Below are 17,823 nucleotides of genomic sequence, written 5' to 3' on the forward strand. Positions count from 1 at the left end.
TCACATTATAGTCACATACAGATATTTATCACAGAATATCTCCAATCCAGCACCAAAAACACAGAACAAATCTAAAGGAAAAATCTAAAATACCTGAATCTTTATTAAAGGGGTTGTCCACTACTAGGACATCCTCCTCTCACTTTGAATATAGCCCCCCATTAAAATAAAACATCTAAAGTCACTGTCCACTCCTTCTGACGTATAAGTAGTCACGAAGAAGTGAGAGCTGCGGCTGGCCGCTTCTTTTCTCTTGATTACTTATACGTCCAAAGTGGGGACAGTGACGCCAGTGCTGATTTGGTGCAGGGCTTAAGTGACGTAACAACCTCACGTGAGCCCCGAAATGCGAGTGCAGACACCACTGGAACAGCGCCGGCACGGGAGGCGAGTATAGGTGCTTTTATTTTAACGGGACAAACATTCTGAGTGAGAACGGGTTATTCTAGAAGAGGATAACCCCTTTAAATATTTAATAAAAACAAGACAGAAAGTTATAAGGTGCAGGGAACATCCACAGAGATTGGGACGGCAGAAACGGGGACGTCAGTAACAGATAATGATAGAACATTAATATCTCCTGATAGTGACAACATGGAGCGGGCGACGGCCATAATGGGGACTGTACAGTAACAGAGCAGCGAGCGACGTCAGGAGGGAAGTGACCCAATCTAATCCAATACAGACAGACCCTGATATAGAGACACAGACGGGAACACGTTCTGTCTCCTGGAATGTGACCGCAGCACTGAGGGGGTTAATAGTAATGGGGAATCTCCACATACCTCCACCTGCGGAGCCACCACCACATATATGGCTGTTCTGTGCGCACAGGACCTGTGATGAGGTCACAGGAGGGGAGGAGTCAGGGGTCACATGATCAGGGGCCTCAGTGGATGCAGGACTCTGCTGTGCTGGTTGTCATGGTGCTGGATGAGGGGAAGTTTATGTGTGGGGTCAGGAGGGGTTTACAGTGTGGATGTAGCAGAGCCGCGTGTGTACGAGGTGTACGGAGCGGAGCCGCGCGTGTACGAGGCGTACGGAGCGGAGCCGGGCGTGTAAGAGGCGTGCGGAGCCGCGCGTGTACGAGGTGTACGGAGCCGCGTGTGTACGAGGTGTACGGAGCGGAGCCGCGTGTGTACGAGGTGTACGGAGCAGCGTGTGTACGAGGTGTACGGAGCCGCGTGTGTACGAGGTGTACGGAGTGGAGCCGCGTGTGTACGAGGTGTACGGAGTGGAGCCGCGTGTGTACGAGGTGTACGGAGTGGAGCCGCGCGTGTACGAGGCGTACGGAGCGGAGCTGCGCGTGTAAGAGGCGTACGGAGCGGAGCCGCACGTGTACGAGGTGTACGGAGCGGAGCCGCGTGTGTACGAAGAGGAGCCGTGTGTGTACGAGGTGTACGGAGCGGAGCCGTGTGTGTACGAGGTGTGCGGAGCGGAGCCGCGTGTGTACGAGGTATACGGAGCGGAGTCGCGCGCGTACGAGGTGTACGGAGCGGAGCCGCGCGCGTACGAGGTGTACGGAGCGGAGCCGCGCGCGTACGAGGTGTACGGAGCGGAGCCGCGCGTGTACGAGGCGTACGGAGCGGAGCTGCGCGTGTAAGAGGCGTACGGAGCGGAGCCGCACGTGTACGAGGTGTACGGAGCGGAGCCGCGTGTGTACGAAGAGGAGCCGTGTGTGTACGAGGTGTGCGGAGCCGTGTGTGTACGAGGTGTGCGGAGCGGAGCCGCGTGTGTACGAGGTATACGGAGCGGAGTCGCGCGCGTACGAGGTATACGGAGCGGAGTCGCGCGCGTACGAGGTATACGGAGCGGAGCCGCGCGCGTACGAGGTGTACGGAGCGGAGCCGCGCGCGTACGAGGTGTACGGAGCGGAGCCGTGTGTGTACGAGGTGTACGGAGCGGAGCCGCGTGTGTACGAGGTGTACGGAGCGGCGCCGCGTGTGTACGAGGTGTACGGAGCAGTGCCACGTGTGTACGAGGTGTGCGGAGCGGAGTACGGAGCGGAGCCGCGTGCGTACGAGGTGTACGGAGCGGAGCCGCGTGCGTACGAGGTGTACGGAGCGGAGCCACGTGCGTACGAGGTGTACGGAGCGGAGCCACGTGCGTACGAGGTGTACGGAGCGGAGCCGCGCGCGTACGAGGTGTACGGAGCGGAGCCGCGCGCGTACGAGGTGTACGGAGCGGAGCCGCGTGTGTACGAGGTGTACGGAGCAGCGTGTGTACGAGGTGTACGGAGCGGAGCAGCGTGTGTACGAGGTGTACGGAGTGGAGCCGCGTGTGTACGAGGTGTACGGAGTGGAGCCGCGTGTGTACGAGGTGTACGGAGCGGAGCCGCGCGTGTACGAGGCGTACGGAGCGGAGCTGCGCGTGTAAGAGGCGTACGGAGCGGAGCCGCACGTGTACGAGGTGTACGGAGCGGAGCCGCGTGTGTACGAAGAGGAGCCGTGTGTGTACGAGGTGTACGGAGCGGAGCCGTGTGTGTACGAGGTGTGCGGAGCGGAGCCGCGTGTGTACGAGGTATACGGAGCGGAGTCGCGCGCGTACGAGGTATACGGAGCGGAGTCGCGCGCGTACGAGGTGTACGGAGCGGAGCCGCGCGCGTACGAGGTGTACGGAGCGGAGCCGCGCGCGTACGAGGTGTACGGAGCGGAGCCGCGCGTGTACGAGGCGTACGGAGCGGAGCTGCGCGTGTAAGAGGCGTACGGAGCGGAGCCGCACGTGTACGAGGTGTACGGAGCGGAGCCGCGTGTGTACGAAGAGGAGCCGTGTGTGTACGAGGTGTGCGGAGCCGTGTGTGTACGAGGTGTGCGGAGCGGAGCCGCGTGTGTACGAGGTATACGGAGCGGAGTCGCGCGCGTACGAGGTATACGGAGCGGAGCCGCGCGCGTACGAGGTGTACGGAGCGGAGCCGCGCGCGTACGAGGTGTACGGAGCGGAGCCGTGTGTGTACGAGGTGTACGGAGCGGAGCCGCGTGTGTACGAGGTGTACGGAGCGGCGCCGCGTGTGTACGAGGTGTACGGAGCGGTGCCGCGTGTGTACGAGGTGTGCGGAGCGGAGTACGGAGCGGAGCCGCGTGCGTACGAGGTGTACGGAGCGGAGCCGCGTGCGTACGAGGTGTACGGAGCGGAGCCACGTGCGTACGAGGTGTACGGAGCGGAGCCACGTGCGTACGAGGTGTACGGAGCGGAGCCGCGCGCATACGAGGTGTACGGAGCGGAGCCGCGCGCATACGAGGTGTACGGAGCGGAGCCGCGCACGTACGAGGTGTGCAGAGCGGAGCCGCGTGCGTACGAAGTGTGCGGAGCGGAGCCGCGCGCATAAGAGGTGTGCGAAGCGGAGCTGCGCGCCTACGAGGTGTGCGGAGCCGCGCACGTACGAGGTGTACGGAGCGGAGCCGCGCGCGTACGAAGTGTACGGAGCGGAGCCGCGCGCATAAGAGTTGTGCGGAGCCGCGTGCGTACGAGGTGTGCGGAGCCGCACGTGTACGGAGCGGAGCCGCGCGCATAAGAGTTGTGCGGAGCCCCGCGCGTACGAGGTGTGCGGAGCCGCACGTGTACAGAGCGGAGCCGCGCGCGTACGAGGTGTACGGAGAGGAGCCGTGTGTACGAGGTGTGCGGAGCGGAGCCGTGTGTGTACGAGGTGTGCGGAGCGGAGCCGCGTGTGTACGAGGTGTACGGAGCGGAGCCGCGTGTGTACGAGGTGTACGGAGCGGAGCCGCGCGCGTACGAGGTGTACGGAGCGGAGCCGTGCGCGTACGAGGTGTACGGAGCGGAGCCGCGCGCGTACGAGGTGTACGGAGCGGAGCCGCGCGCGTACGAGGTGTACGGAGCGGAGCCGCGCGCGTACGAGGTGTACGGAGCGGAGCCGCGCGCGTACGAGGTGTACGGAGCGGAGCCGCGCGCGTACGAGGTGTACGGAGCGGAGCCGTGCGCGTACGAGGTGTACGGAGCGGAGCCGTGCGCGTACGAGGTGTACGGAGCGGAGCCGCGCGCGTAAGAGGTGTGCGGAGTGGAGCCGCGCGCATAAGAGGTGTGCGGAGCGGAGCCGCGCGCCTACGAGGTGTGCGGAGCCGCGCACGTACGAGGTGTACGGAGCGGAGCCGCGTGCGTACGAGGTGTACGGAGCGGAGCCGCGCGTGTAAGGAGCGGAGCCGCGCGCGTACGAGGTGTACGGAGCGGAGCCGCGCGCATACGAGGTGTGCGGAGCGGAGCCATGTGTGTACGAGGTGTATAAAGCAGAGGGGTTTGCAGCTATCACTGATATCACATGGTTACTAGTGTTGAGAGAGTATGTTCTGACTGAGTATGCCCCTAGTAACCCGTTGTTTATCATGGTTACGAGCCTGCTAAAGTGAGCGGTAACCTCCCGCTCACTGTAGCAGAGTGGTAACCATGATAAACAACGGGTTACTAGGTGCGCGTGTGCCCCTAGTAACCCGATGTTTATCATAGTTACCAGCCTGCTCCTGCTTCAGCAGGCTGGTTCCCGGAGCAGGACATCGTGGAAAGATTCTTTCCACGATGTCGCTGCTCCCCTGATCGTTGGTGAGCCTGCCTGTTTGACAGCTCATCAGCGACCACATAGCGACGCAGCAACGATCCCTGACAGGTCGTATCGTTGTCGGGATCGTTGCTAAGTGTGACGGGGCCTTAAGAGGCACAGTCCTCCACTTCCATTCAGACACCGGTGGCGTGTAGCCGAGGAACTGGTATGCGCTGTGATTATCAAAGATGAGCTAGTTGGACCTTTTTCGATTGAAGATGGACTCAAAATCAACTCCCAAACCTACTCCAGTTTTTAGAAGACACTTTCTTCAAGCGTGTGGACAGAAAAAAAAAAGTCTGAATCTTTCAAGAAAACCATGATTTTTATGCAGAACAATGCTTCCTTACATGGACTGAAGTTCTCAATTGCTTGGCTAGCCAGTAAATTCCTTAAATGTGAAACAATAATGGCAAGATCCCTTCCTCACTCGGTTTAGACACTATTGTGAACTTGTGGGCCCTTGTTAAACAGGAGAGTTATGGTTAAGGAAAACAAATCTACCACTCTGAAGTGTCTGGGAGGCTGTGATTGGTGCTGCCCAGAAAGTTAATAGTCAACAGATTAAGAAACTGACAGACACCATGTATGGAAGGCTTATAATAATATTTTTTTTATTTCTATAGCGCCAACATATTCTACAGCACTTTACAATTCAGAGAGTACTTGTACAAAGAAGATAAGACAGTACAGAAATGAATATAGCTCACCACTTACCAAAAGTAGTGAGGGCCCAGCTTGCAAGTTTTCTTACGTCTTACTGAAAAGAAGGGTTGATATATTGGTCCCTGATGTTTATTGGAATTATTTATGGAAATGTCAGAAATGTATTTTTGTACATTGTGAGCTGTTAGGTTATTATTTTCACTTTATTAAATTAAAATAAACTATTGAGATTGGAAAATTTACATTTTTCATTTAGTTTTATCTTCTTAAATATTCAGGTTTATTAATATTTTGGATTGACCAATGGCACTGTAGTTGTTTATTAATAAAATTAATCAAAAATACAAAATGCCTAATAATTGTGCACAGTGTGTGCAGAGCTTATGGAAAATTGTGATTGTTCACAAACTCTCAAGCACCACTGTAAATTATTTAGTGCTTTACATTTCTCTTGTATAATGTTATTTTACTTGTATTTTTTTCCCCTTGTACAATTTGCAGCCTACTGTGAACATATTACTTCTCCTGTGTGCATTCTTTGATGTGTAACAGGACTTGATTTTTCTATAAAACATTTCCCTCACTCTGAATCTGAAATTGGTCTCTACCCTGCGTGAATTCTCACATATGTAACAAATTTGGATTTTTCACCATGACATCAAACACAATTTACTTGCCATGTGAATTTTCTGATGTGTAACAAGTCTTGATTTAATTCTATAACACTTCCCACATTATGAACATGAAAATGGCTTTTCCCCTGTATGAGTTCTTTGATGTTTTGCAAGATCAATTTTCGTAGAACAACATTTCTCACATTCTGAACACGAAAATGACATACTGTAAGTGACCTCTCAGATGCCTAACAAGAGCAGATTTCAGTGTAAACTATTTACTACATTCTGAACATGGAAATGGCTTCTCACCTCTGAATTATCTGATGGCCAACAAGATTTGATTTGTAAAATATTTCTCACATTGTAGACATGAAAATGGTTTCACCACTGTTTGAATTCTCTTATGTCCAGCAAGCGTTGATTTACCTGAAAAATGTTGCCCACATTCTGAACATGAAATTACACCACTGTGTGAATTCTCTGATGTCTAACAAGAGTTGCTTTATCTATATAACATTTTCCACATTCTGAACACGAAAACGGCTTCTCCCCTGTGTGAATTCTCTGATGTATAACAAGCTTTCCCTTCTGATTAAAACTTTTCCCACATTCTGAACATGAAAATAATTTCACCCCTGTGTGAATTCTCTCATGTTCAACAAGATTTGATTTACCTGTAAAACGTTTCCCACATTCTGAACATGAAAATAATTTCACCCCTGTGTGAATTTTCTGATGTTTAACAAGAGTTGCTTTATCTATAAAACATTTTCCACATTCTGAACACGAAAACGGCTTCTCCCCTGTGTGAGTTCTCAGATGTCTAACAAGCTTTCCCTTCTGATTAAAACTTTTCCCACATTCTGAACATGATAATAATTTCACCCCTGTGTGAATTCTCTGATGTTTAACAAGAGATGCTTTATCTATAAAACATTTTCCACATTCTGAACATGAAAATGGCTTCTCCCCTGTGTGAGTTCTTAGATGTACAACAAGCTTTGCCTTCTGATTAAAACGTTTCCCACATTCTGAACATGAAAATAACTTCTCCCCTGTGTGATTTTTCTGGTGTGCAACAAGGTTTGATTTATCTTTAAAACATTTCCCACATTCTGAACATGAAAATGGTTTCTCATCTCTGTGAACTATCTCATGTCTAACAAGATTTGACTTCTCTGTAAAACATTTCCCACATTTTGAACATGAAAATGGCTTCTCGCCTGTGTGATTTTTCAAATGCGTTACAAGATTTGCTTTGTTTGTAAAACATTTCCTACATTGGGAACATGAAAATGGCTTCTCCCCTGTGTGAATTCTCTGATGTGTAACTAAAACAAATTTATACTTAAAACATTTCCCACATTCTGGACATGAAAATAATTTCTCCTCTTTGTGAACTTTATCATGGCTAACAAGATTTGACTTCTCAGAAAAACATTTCCCACATTTTGAACATAAAAATGGCTTCTCGCCTGTGTGAACTCTCAAATGCGTTACAAGATTTGATTTGTTTGAAAAACATTTCCTACATTCTGAACATGAAAATGGCTTCTCCCCTGTGTGAGATCTTACATGTACAACAAGCTGTCCCTTCTGATTAAAACTTTTCCCACATTCTGGACATGAAAATAATTTCTCCCCTTTGTGAACTCGCTCATGTCTCACAAGAGTTGGCTTATCTGTAAAACTTTTCCCACATTCTGAAGATGAAAATGGCTTCTTTCTTGTGTGATCTCTTTGACGTTCATGATAAATTCTGTTATTCTCATTTTGCTTAACAATTTGTGATGACTCAGGAGATGGAACAAGTTCAAATGTATCAGATGACAGACCATTACTGTGTAGGACTGGAAGCATATTTGGGACAACAGCATGCTCTTCACATGTATCCTGTGTAATATTACGATCTTCTGCTTTAAAATCTGACAATATCAAATTTTTCTCTGAGCTTCTGGTACAGTCATCTGTCAAAAATGAAATCGGTTTTTATTATTTTTCATTGACATTCCTTGAAACTATATCAACTCTAATTTAGTGTTATAAATTTTATAGCATTTCTAATGTCTATACAATTTATAATAACATTCAATTTTCGTAGATTGTGAGCCCTCGCGGGCAGGGTCCTCGCTCCTCCTGTACCAGTAGCTGACTTGTTATGTTAAGATTATTGTAAGTGTTTTTGCTACGTATACCCTCTTTTTCACATGTAAAGCGCCATGGAATAAATGGCACTATAATAATAATTTTCAACTCACTAGAACAGTGGCATGAAAAGTATACCTTATATCACTAGTAGAAATGGATCCTCACTATTTCCTTACCTGTTTCTTGCCTCATCTCTTGCTTAGACATCCACCTGCCTGACTTCTGTGTATGACCTGAATTAATTTTTGACCTGTCATCCTTAACAATTGTAAATAGACAGTCAATGATTAATCAATGGGGTTACCAGGGGACTCCCTGCATTGACACCCAAATTCCTGCTATAGGGAGGATATCAGAAATCCCTTAGGAACACTTTTCGCCAGATTCATGCTCTTCACAGTCTTCCTCACTATGCTGGCAAGAATAATAACAGACTAACTGACCAGTACGATTACAATGGACAGTCTGCAACCTGCGGTGGATAAAGTTCGCTCAGTTGGAGCATGAAGTGGCCAAATAAAATCAAACTCACATTATATTTTAAATATTGTGACTTTAGCACCAACCAGCGCCTGCAGCTGAACTAATGTAAATTTAGATCAATTTTCTAGAGATTACAAAAAAAAGTGTGCTTCTCCTTTGCAAACTTTATTTCAAGCGCCAATCCTATGCTCACAGCAACATGTTAGACTTACTACTATTAGCATACTTTCTGCCTCATGATTCCAGAGATATTACACTGTTTTACATATTTTATCAGGTTCAGTTATGAAATGAGCCATTTCTTAACCCCTTAATGGCCTGGGGGTCATCACCCCTGGTTCAGCGTGGTCTCCGGCGATGAGCCCGCACCGAACCGGGCACATGTCAGCTGATTTATACAGCTGACATGTGCCCGCAACAGCCGCGGGTGGAATTGCGATCCACCCACGGCTGTTAACCAGTTAAATGGCGCTGTCAATCTCTGACAGCAGCATTTAACATCGCCGCACCGGAAGCGCGGCATTATCCCCGCTCATCAGTGACCCCATCACATTTCCGCGGGTCACCCAGTGGTCGGCGCTCATAGCAAGTACGCATCTCTGCTGCATACAGGGGATCTGCTGGTCCCCTGTATGTAACAGAAGCGATCAGACAATTGCTGCTTCTAGTCTCCTATGTAGACTATTGAAGCATGCAAAAAGTGTAAAAAAAAATTTTTTAAAAATATATAAAAACACCCCCCTTTCGCCCCATTCAAAATAATAAAAAATAAATAATTAATCCAATTGGTAAACGGCGTAACGAGAAAAAAATTCTAAACGCTAGAATTACGGTTTTTTGGTCGCCGCAACATTGCAATAAAATGCAATAAAGGGTGATCAAAACATAGGATCTACCCCAAAATGGTATCAATAAAAACTTCTGATCAGCGCGCAAAAAAGTAAGCCCTCACCCAGCAAACTTTGGATTTTTTTTCACTACTTAAATAAAAAACAACTTATACATGTTTTAAGTCTACGAACTCGGAATGACCTGGAGAATAATAATGGCAGGTCAGTTTTAGCAATCCGTGAACGTGGTAAAAAAAAGGACCCAAAAAACAACTGTAGAATTGCATTTTTTTGCGATTTCACCGCACTTGGAATTTTTTTTCCCGTTTTCCAGCACACGATATGGTAAAATCAGTGATGTCGTTCAAAAGTACAATTCGTCCCGCAAAAAATAAGCCCTCACATGGCAATATTGACCAAAAGTAAAAACGCTATGGCTCTGGGAAGAAGGGGAGCAAAAAATGAAAACGCAAAAACAGAAAATCCCAAGGTCGTTAAGGGGTTAAACGAGCGCCATAGACTATATTAAAGAAGAAGAATGATGGGTTTAGAACAATCACTAATAGATCATTCTGTTCCCATACATATCATGTTCTCGGCAGCACATCTCTGTACAGGCCAGTCTCAATGAACGGGGCCGCTGGATTAAGATGCACCTAAATCAATAAAAGGCACACACCACTTTGTAAATGAGGAATCTTACAAGGGCCGAGCGCCTCTGGCAGAAATGTACATACGCATGTATATACATACACATTTATATACATACACAGGTATATACACACACACACACAAACACACTGCACAGTCATAGACATGTGTATACACACACTGCACATACCAGCCTGTCTCCTCTTCAGTTCCTCTAGACTCCAGCAATTAAAGGACCTTTAGTGACCACCTGGTCACATCACCATGATGTCACCAACGGTCCTTAAACAGTCTTAATCTCAGAATAGAAATGCTGGGGGTCTCTAAGAGAGTGGGGACCCTGGGGAATAGACCACTTTGCTTCCTAAAATGCCGGCCCTGATTGTAACTAGACTATGACTTCTCTGCATTTAGAGGGTACTACTCACCTTTGCTGTTATCTGTTGGAATCTCCTCTTTACACCGCTCATCACCCCTCACACATGTCTCTGTAGTATTAATATGGGGCAGATCTTTACCCTGAAACAAATATTGTTAAAGTTACAGACACATGGAGAAGTCACATCTATGATCAGATCTAAGTCTGCCATCTATAAAGCTTATAATACTGGTGGATAAAAAAAAGACTAAACACAAGACCTTCACAGCATTCTACACATCATAGGGGAGATCTCATGACACCTTCTCTCCATCTACCTGATGATCCTGAGGAACATTGGGATTTTCTTGTTTACAGTCCTGTGGAAGAAGAGGACGGGGACATCTCTCTGGTGTTGTCCTCTTACTGGATAGAACTGGAGGAAACACATACAGGGACTGAATTCATTCTTTACATATAGATAATTATAGGTTGTGTATTTAGTCCTATTACCTGGTGATGTGAGGGGCTGGGGAACCTCCATCATGACGTCCTTATACATATCCTTGTGTCCTTCAAAATACTCCCACTCCTCCATGGAGAAATAGATGGTGACATCCTGACACCTTATAGGAACCTGACACATACAATGATACAGTCATCCCTCGATCCCTCCATAGCGTTATTGTATAATGTCCCAGCATTCCCAGCAGTTTCACCTCTCTAGTTAGCAGCTCAATCATCTTGTAGGCGAGTTCTAGGATCTTCTGATCATCGATGTCCTCATGTATCAGGGGATAAGGTGGAGGCCATGTGATTGGGCTCAGGGGTCTTTCCCATCCCTCAAACACAGGGGCCTGACAGCGCTCACTAGAGGTCTTCTTCACTACTGTGTAATCCTGGTTATGGAGAGACACATTAATAAATCTCACTACAGACATTTCAAGAGTCCTCACCTCTCCAGTTCTGTCCATCTGTTACTCCCATAGATAAGAATGACGTAATGTGACGTCATCAGAATCTCTCACCTGTCCAGTAAGCTGGACGAGGATCTCTAGGGTGAGGTGTAATATCTTCTCAGCCATCTTGTCGCTGTCCATCCTTGACTGGTCAATCTGGAAAGTTTGCTTATAGAGAAGATCTCCACTGAGAGGATCCAATATTGTAGGGACCTTAATGGGAAGAAGATGAGCCAATGAAAATCATAAAGAATCCCATTTAATACAATTACTGAAGAAAATAAGGGGAAACAAGAGGAGATAGAAGTAGCTTTCGCTCTTTGTATGGACTGGAACTGCTTTGGCCACTAATTGTTTCTATAGATTACATGTTTGAACAGGAAATCTAGAAACTTAGGGGAACCTAAGCATCATTGGATCTGGAATGGCAGAGAATCGTTGATGTAAGTATTACTATATTTATTATTTTACACCATCTGAGAGTTTTTCTGCATATTTATCTACTGTAAGGCGCTGGTGTTCGCACCGTGCAGTAACTGAGGCAGTGACCCAAGCAAGTCCAACATAAACAGCTTTATTCAGCAACTCACTGGTAAAGAGAAAAGTCCTCCGGTTCGCAGCCGGATTAACACGAGTCGTTAAACAACGGTTGCCGTGGGCAACGGCCGCGCCAGGCAGCTCAGGGCCTGACAGGTGCAGGGCCTTCCCAGGCGTGGGTTCAGCCACACTCAATCCTGCTGGGATTTCCTGCTATGCTCCTAACAGGTTCCAGTACAGAACAACACTAATCCTTAGTGCAGGTTTTTTAAAGGACCTGTGGCAAGAGCCACTGGAAAACCTGGGTTGGAGGGAAGAGGCCGCCCCACTGCCTTCCTGTAGCCTCCTCCAAGAAATGAAGGCCATGACGGGTTTTACTTAATCTGCCTTAGCCAGATAGCCTGACCAGGCCAATGCTCACCTTCATTCCTGCATTGCAGCCGCAGGTTAGTTTGTGACTGCAATGCACTCCAATGGATTTAATAGGTCTCTGTACACATTCTGGGGGATATATAACGTCCCTCGTATACGATTCTGGTCACTGCCTCACACTACCAATAAAACCTATATATTTTAGGCCAAAGTTACAGCAGTTTCTTGCTTGGAGTCAACAGCACAATTTGTTGCTCATAGATTCATCTTCCAATGAGCTTATTAATGTCTCCATTACTTTCACCGAATTTGGCATCACTGCAGGATCTAGGTTCACAAATATATAGTACATGATGAACACAACATCTTTTTATACTAATAAAGTTAATTCAAACTGAATGTTAGGTAAAACACATGTACAAATTTGATATAGTTGCGTTTACAATGACCCATACTGTAAAACCATGTTACTTTCTTGGGTTAAACCTCCTAAAGCAGAGTTATGCCATAGAAGTAAGCCCTTGTGATAGTTAACCTAATCCCAGTCCGTTTAATGCAAATTACTAGACCCACCAGAAGGGAGCGGAGTGCAGTGTAAAGAGTTTGTCAGTACAAAATAACTTTAAACCAAGCACAGACACTCACATTGCACCCATCACATGCAAACAATGGAACAATTCAATACTACTTCCGACCTACTCATTTTAAATCTATTTATGCCCTCCTCCTATTTGACTGACAGCTCTGGCTTTACAGTACTGAGAAGAGGGTGTAAATAGATGGAAAGCACGTACGTGACAAAGTGCACTCAACTTTTTGGCCACACCATGGGTGCAGAAGCACCAAACCCTTGTGCGCTGGTCCCCAGCGGCTCCTCCTCGCCTGCACCCCTTAGGTGTAGGGTATTCCCCTACATGCAAGTATAGGGAGAGACCCATCAGTCATTGGCAGCGGGCGAGGAGTAGTCGCCAGTGACCAACCTTTTCGACTAGTCACCTGTGTGAGAAAACAGAATCCATTTTGAGTATGTGGTATCCATCTTGTCTTGTAACTTCTGTGTAATGGTGATCAAGTAACACTGATGGGCGGGGAGGTTTCACATTTCTAGTCACTCCTCTAAGGTTACTATTGGTTCATAGGTCAGAGGGAACTATTCCTTTGTCTCTGACCCTATTTAAAGTGCCACATGTGTTAATAAAGCAGAGGTCTTTTCTAGTACACCATACAAGGTTGTGCTGTATTGATTTCCCGAGCGCTCGTAAAACAAATCTTATTAATTTGGAGTTCAAAAGGCATAGAAGAGAGCATATTTCGCTCACACCTGCTTGGTGCTCGGTCAGCTTTTAAAGTATGTTTTTCTTTGAAACGGTGTAGCGCTTTAAGAGTCAAACATTTAAGGAGAACCAGTTTTGTTTAAAAACACTATTTATCTGCAGATATAGGGTCAATATGCAGGTAAAGTTTTAAAATGCTGTCCGGCTGCCTTACTTAGAGCGCAATTACTGGGAGGAAATTAGTTAATATCCTCCCAGAAGCCGCTCACTTTCAGTCACAGGTGTGTGCACGCAGTGGTTACGGTCACTGCTCACTATATTGTAAGCAGATGCTTTAATCACTCCCTAGCACTCTGATTGCCAGCTCGCTCTGCAGCATGTATGTGCTGAGCGAGCAATCAAATTGTCGCGGAGCGATTATAGCCACCACTCACAGTATAGCGAGCAGTGACCGTAACCACTCCGTGCACACCCCTATGAAAAGGCTCCTAGGAGGATATAAGTTAATTTGCTCCCAGTAACTGTACTTTTAGTAAGGCGGCCATGCAGCATTTTAACACTATTTACCTGAAGGTAATTTTTTTTGTGCTTTTCACATAACTGGTTCCCTTTAAACAGTCACTAACTTGTGCCTTTAGTCTGGTTCAGGTTAAATTCAGTCAAAGGTTTTTTGCACAACATTGTGGGCTGAACGTGAAGGCCTTTGTCCAAACCAGGATTAGTCTAAGGCTAAGTTCCCACAATGCAGAAATGCTCTGCATTTTTCCTGACCGTTTCTGCATCTCCCTGGCAGAAAAAACGCATGAGGATTTTACATGCGTTTTTCCTGCCTGGGACAATAGTTTGTCACGCGTTTTTAGCATGCGATTTCGCATGCTTTTGTCAAGAGCTTTCCAAGCTATCTTATCTCTTGGAAAAGTGTTTGAAAGTTGGTCACACAATATAAATCCATGCAACCGGCATGGATTTATATTGTGTGACCAACATGTTTAAAAAAAAATCAATTAGAATGTAAAAAAGAATCTTATACTCACCTTTCCGGCGGCCTCGATCTGCTCCCGGCGTCGCTGCTGGCTCCATAGCGGGTACCGGTAATGTAAAAGGACCTTCCATGACGTCAGCAGTCATGTGACAGGTCACGCGATCGCCGTCAGCGGTCACATGACTGCTGATGTCATGGAAGGTCCTTTTACATTACCGGTACCCGCCACGGAGCCAGTAGCGACGCCAGGAGCAGAGCGGGGCCATCAGAAGGTGAGTATAAGGTTAATTTTTATTTTAATTCTTTTTTTTACTTACAGGTACTATGGTACCCGGGTCTGGAGAAGAGTCTCTTCTTCTCCAGACCCGGGTACCATCCGCACATTAATCGCAAAAGATACGCATGACTACATGTAGTCATGCGGATTTTATGCGATCCAATGCAAGTCAATGATGGCGATTTCGCAGCGAAATCGCACTAGAATTGGTCTTGCTGCGGATTTTACCACAATGCTAATTCGCAGCGCAAATTTCCGCATTATGTGCACAGCACATGTGGATTTGCATTGTAGTAAATGGCAGACCTATTATAAGCTATTTTAATGCGTTTTCGCAGCGAAAATACGCCGCAAAAACGCATTAAAATCGCTTTGTATGCACATAACCTCAACCACGTAGGGCAAGGGTTTTCAGGTTTACATAAGGAATTAAAAAGTTGCTTGAGGCTATCTGCATTGTTATGCCAGCTTGAAATTTACTCTGCATTGTGTTACCAGAAAACTTCAATCTGGCTCCAAACCATATGCGCTTACAATCTTAGGGCTCTTTCACATGTCAGTGTCTCCAGTACGAGTGGTAACAGTTTCCACACGTACCGGAGACACTGACACATGCACACCCATTCAAATGAATGTGTACACCTCAGTGTGTTTTTGCGGACCGTGTGTCCGTGTGCTCCACATGGAGACGAGTCAGTTTTTGCTAAATGCTGCCCTCATCATGGTTTCCTGCCGGCGCTGTGATCGGCATCAGCAGATACCATGATGAGGGTAGTAGTAGTCTACTTTCAATGTCCCCACCTGTAAAATTAAGAATAAAATAAAATCCTTACACTCACCTCTCCTAGGTGTCCCCCACTGTCATCCACGTGACCACTGCTGCAGAGACGCTGGGGAGAATGAGCCGCCCCGGAGCTGCGCTCAGTGAGTAACAAGACACAGCTCTGGAGCAGCAGCTCCGGAGCAGTTCATTTTCCCCGGTTTCTCTGCAGCAGCGGTCACATGGATGACAGCGGGGGACACCCAGGAGAGCGAGTATAATGATTTAATTATTTTATTCTTAATTTTACAGCTGGGGACAGAGTAGACTACTACAACCCTCATCATGGTCCCCTGCTGGTGCTGATCACAGCGCCGGCAGGGAACCATGATGAGGGCAGCGTTCAGCACCAGGAAACAGCGCTACTTGTAGCGCTGATTCCCATGCGCCCGTCCGTGTGATCTTGATGCATCACACGGGAAACGGATATCTTCGGTACCGTTTTTTCAGGTACCGGAAATATCCGGATGTGTGAAACCGGACTTATCCAGTGATTCCCAATTTCAATACCTCAGTGGAAAACTTTGTAAATTTTTTTCACTCCTGGGAAACGCCGATTGGTTTACCTTCCCTAGTGTAAGGCTGTGTGCCTACGATGCGTTTTTTAAGCGTTTCCGCAGTGATAAAAACGCTGCAGAAACGCTTAAAAACGCATGGTAGAAGTCCTGCTATGGTCCCCAATGATAATCCGCATGTGCTGTGCACATGCTGCGGAAATTTCCGCTGCGGATTATCATTGGTGAAAAAAAGGCAGCACTACCAATTATTTTGCGGAAGTGCTGCGTTTTCGCCGTAATTAACTTGCATTGAAACGCATGGTTTACGCATCACTGCATATGTAGATGCGCATTCCACGCGTTTCAATGTGCGGATGGTACCCAGGTGTTGAGGACAGGAGACTCTCCTCCGGACCCGGGTACCATAGTATCTGTGAAAAAAAGAATAAAATAAAAAATAAATGTTATATTTACCTTCTGATGGCCCTCTGTGTGCTCGTCCTCCCATGCCGGCAGCTCGCGATGGAATGAAGGACCTGCGCTGACGTCATAGTCATGTGACGGTAGGTCCTTCAGTGCAGTGTACCGCGAGCTGCCGGCAAGGGCGAACGGAGCGAAGCAAGACTCCGGGGGCCATCAGAAGGTAAGTATAGATTTATTTTTTTAGTTTTAACCATTCTTTAAGGTCACACTATATAAATCCATGCTGTTTGCATGGATTTATATAGTGACCAAGTTGATAAGCACTTTCCAAGTGTTGCTAAAATCGCTTGGAAAGCGCTTGTCAACCCGCATGCGGAAATGCATGTGAAGAACGCTTCACATCCTCATGTCCCTGGCAGGAAAAACGCATGTACAATCCGCATGCGTTTTTTCTGCCAGGGAGATGCAGAAACGCTCAGGAAAAATCTGGAGAATTTCTGCATCGTGGGCACATAGCCTAAGGCTGGTTTCAAATCTCTAAAGTTCGCAGTCCGTAATTGGACCTCAATTCCAAGGCTGGCAGCGGTCTCCAGACCCAAACTCGGAAGCCTCACACAAGCCTATGAAGATGTAAAGTTGAGGTCATGAGACCCGTGGATGGTTCGTGCATCTTGGGTTGAGTATGGATCGTGAAACAGGACTAAAAGTAAAATGTCTTGTTGCTGTGTGATCCTTTGTGTCATACAGTCTAGAAAAGTGTTTGGTGGAGAGGGTCTCTCTTGTGAAGTGGGTGTGTAACTCAAGAAGAAGAACTAAGGCTGCGTGCCCACTATGTGTTTTTTAAGCGTTTCCGCAGTGGCAATTCCGCTGCAGAAACGCTTAAAAAACGCTTGGTAGAAGGCCTGCCATGTTCCCCAATGATAATCCGCACGTGCTCTGCACATGCTGTGGAAATAACCGCTGCGGATTATCATTGCGGAAAAAAACGCAGCACTACCAATTATTTTGCGGAAGCGCTGCATTTTCGCCGCCATTGACTTGCATTGGAACGCATGGAATCTGCATCACTGGATCTGTAGATGCGCATTCCATGCGTTTCAATGTGCGGATGGTACCCGGGTCTGGAGAAGAGGAGACTCTCCTCCGGACCCGGGTACCATAGTACCTGTAAAAAAAAAAAAAAAAGAATAAAATAAAAAATAAATATTATACTTACCTTCTGATGGCCCCCGGTTTGCTTGTCTCGGCTTGAAGGCAGCTCGCGGTGGACTGAAGGACCTGCCGACATAATTTAGTCATGTGACGGGTCACGAGTCGCTGACGTCGGCAGGTCCTTCAGTGTACCGCGAGCTGCCAGCAAGTCAGGACGCATTGAATAAAGAC

General features: G+C 47.3%; 1 pseudogene; it reads right to left on the minus strand.

Annotated features, from left to right (window-relative positions):
• Positions 1–17,823, minus strand: part of LOC141271446 (uncharacterized) — a 163,830-nt pseudogene that overhangs the window by 19,549 nt on the left and 126,458 nt on the right.

This window comes from Phyllobates terribilis, unplaced genomic scaffold (genome assembly GCF_046119375.1).
Source record: "Phyllobates terribilis strain yellow unplaced genomic scaffold, ASM4611937v1 Scaffold_5__5_contigs__length_657084704, whole genome shotgun sequence".
Classification (NCBI taxonomy): Eukaryota; Metazoa; Chordata; class Amphibia; order Anura; family Dendrobatidae; genus Phyllobates; species Phyllobates terribilis.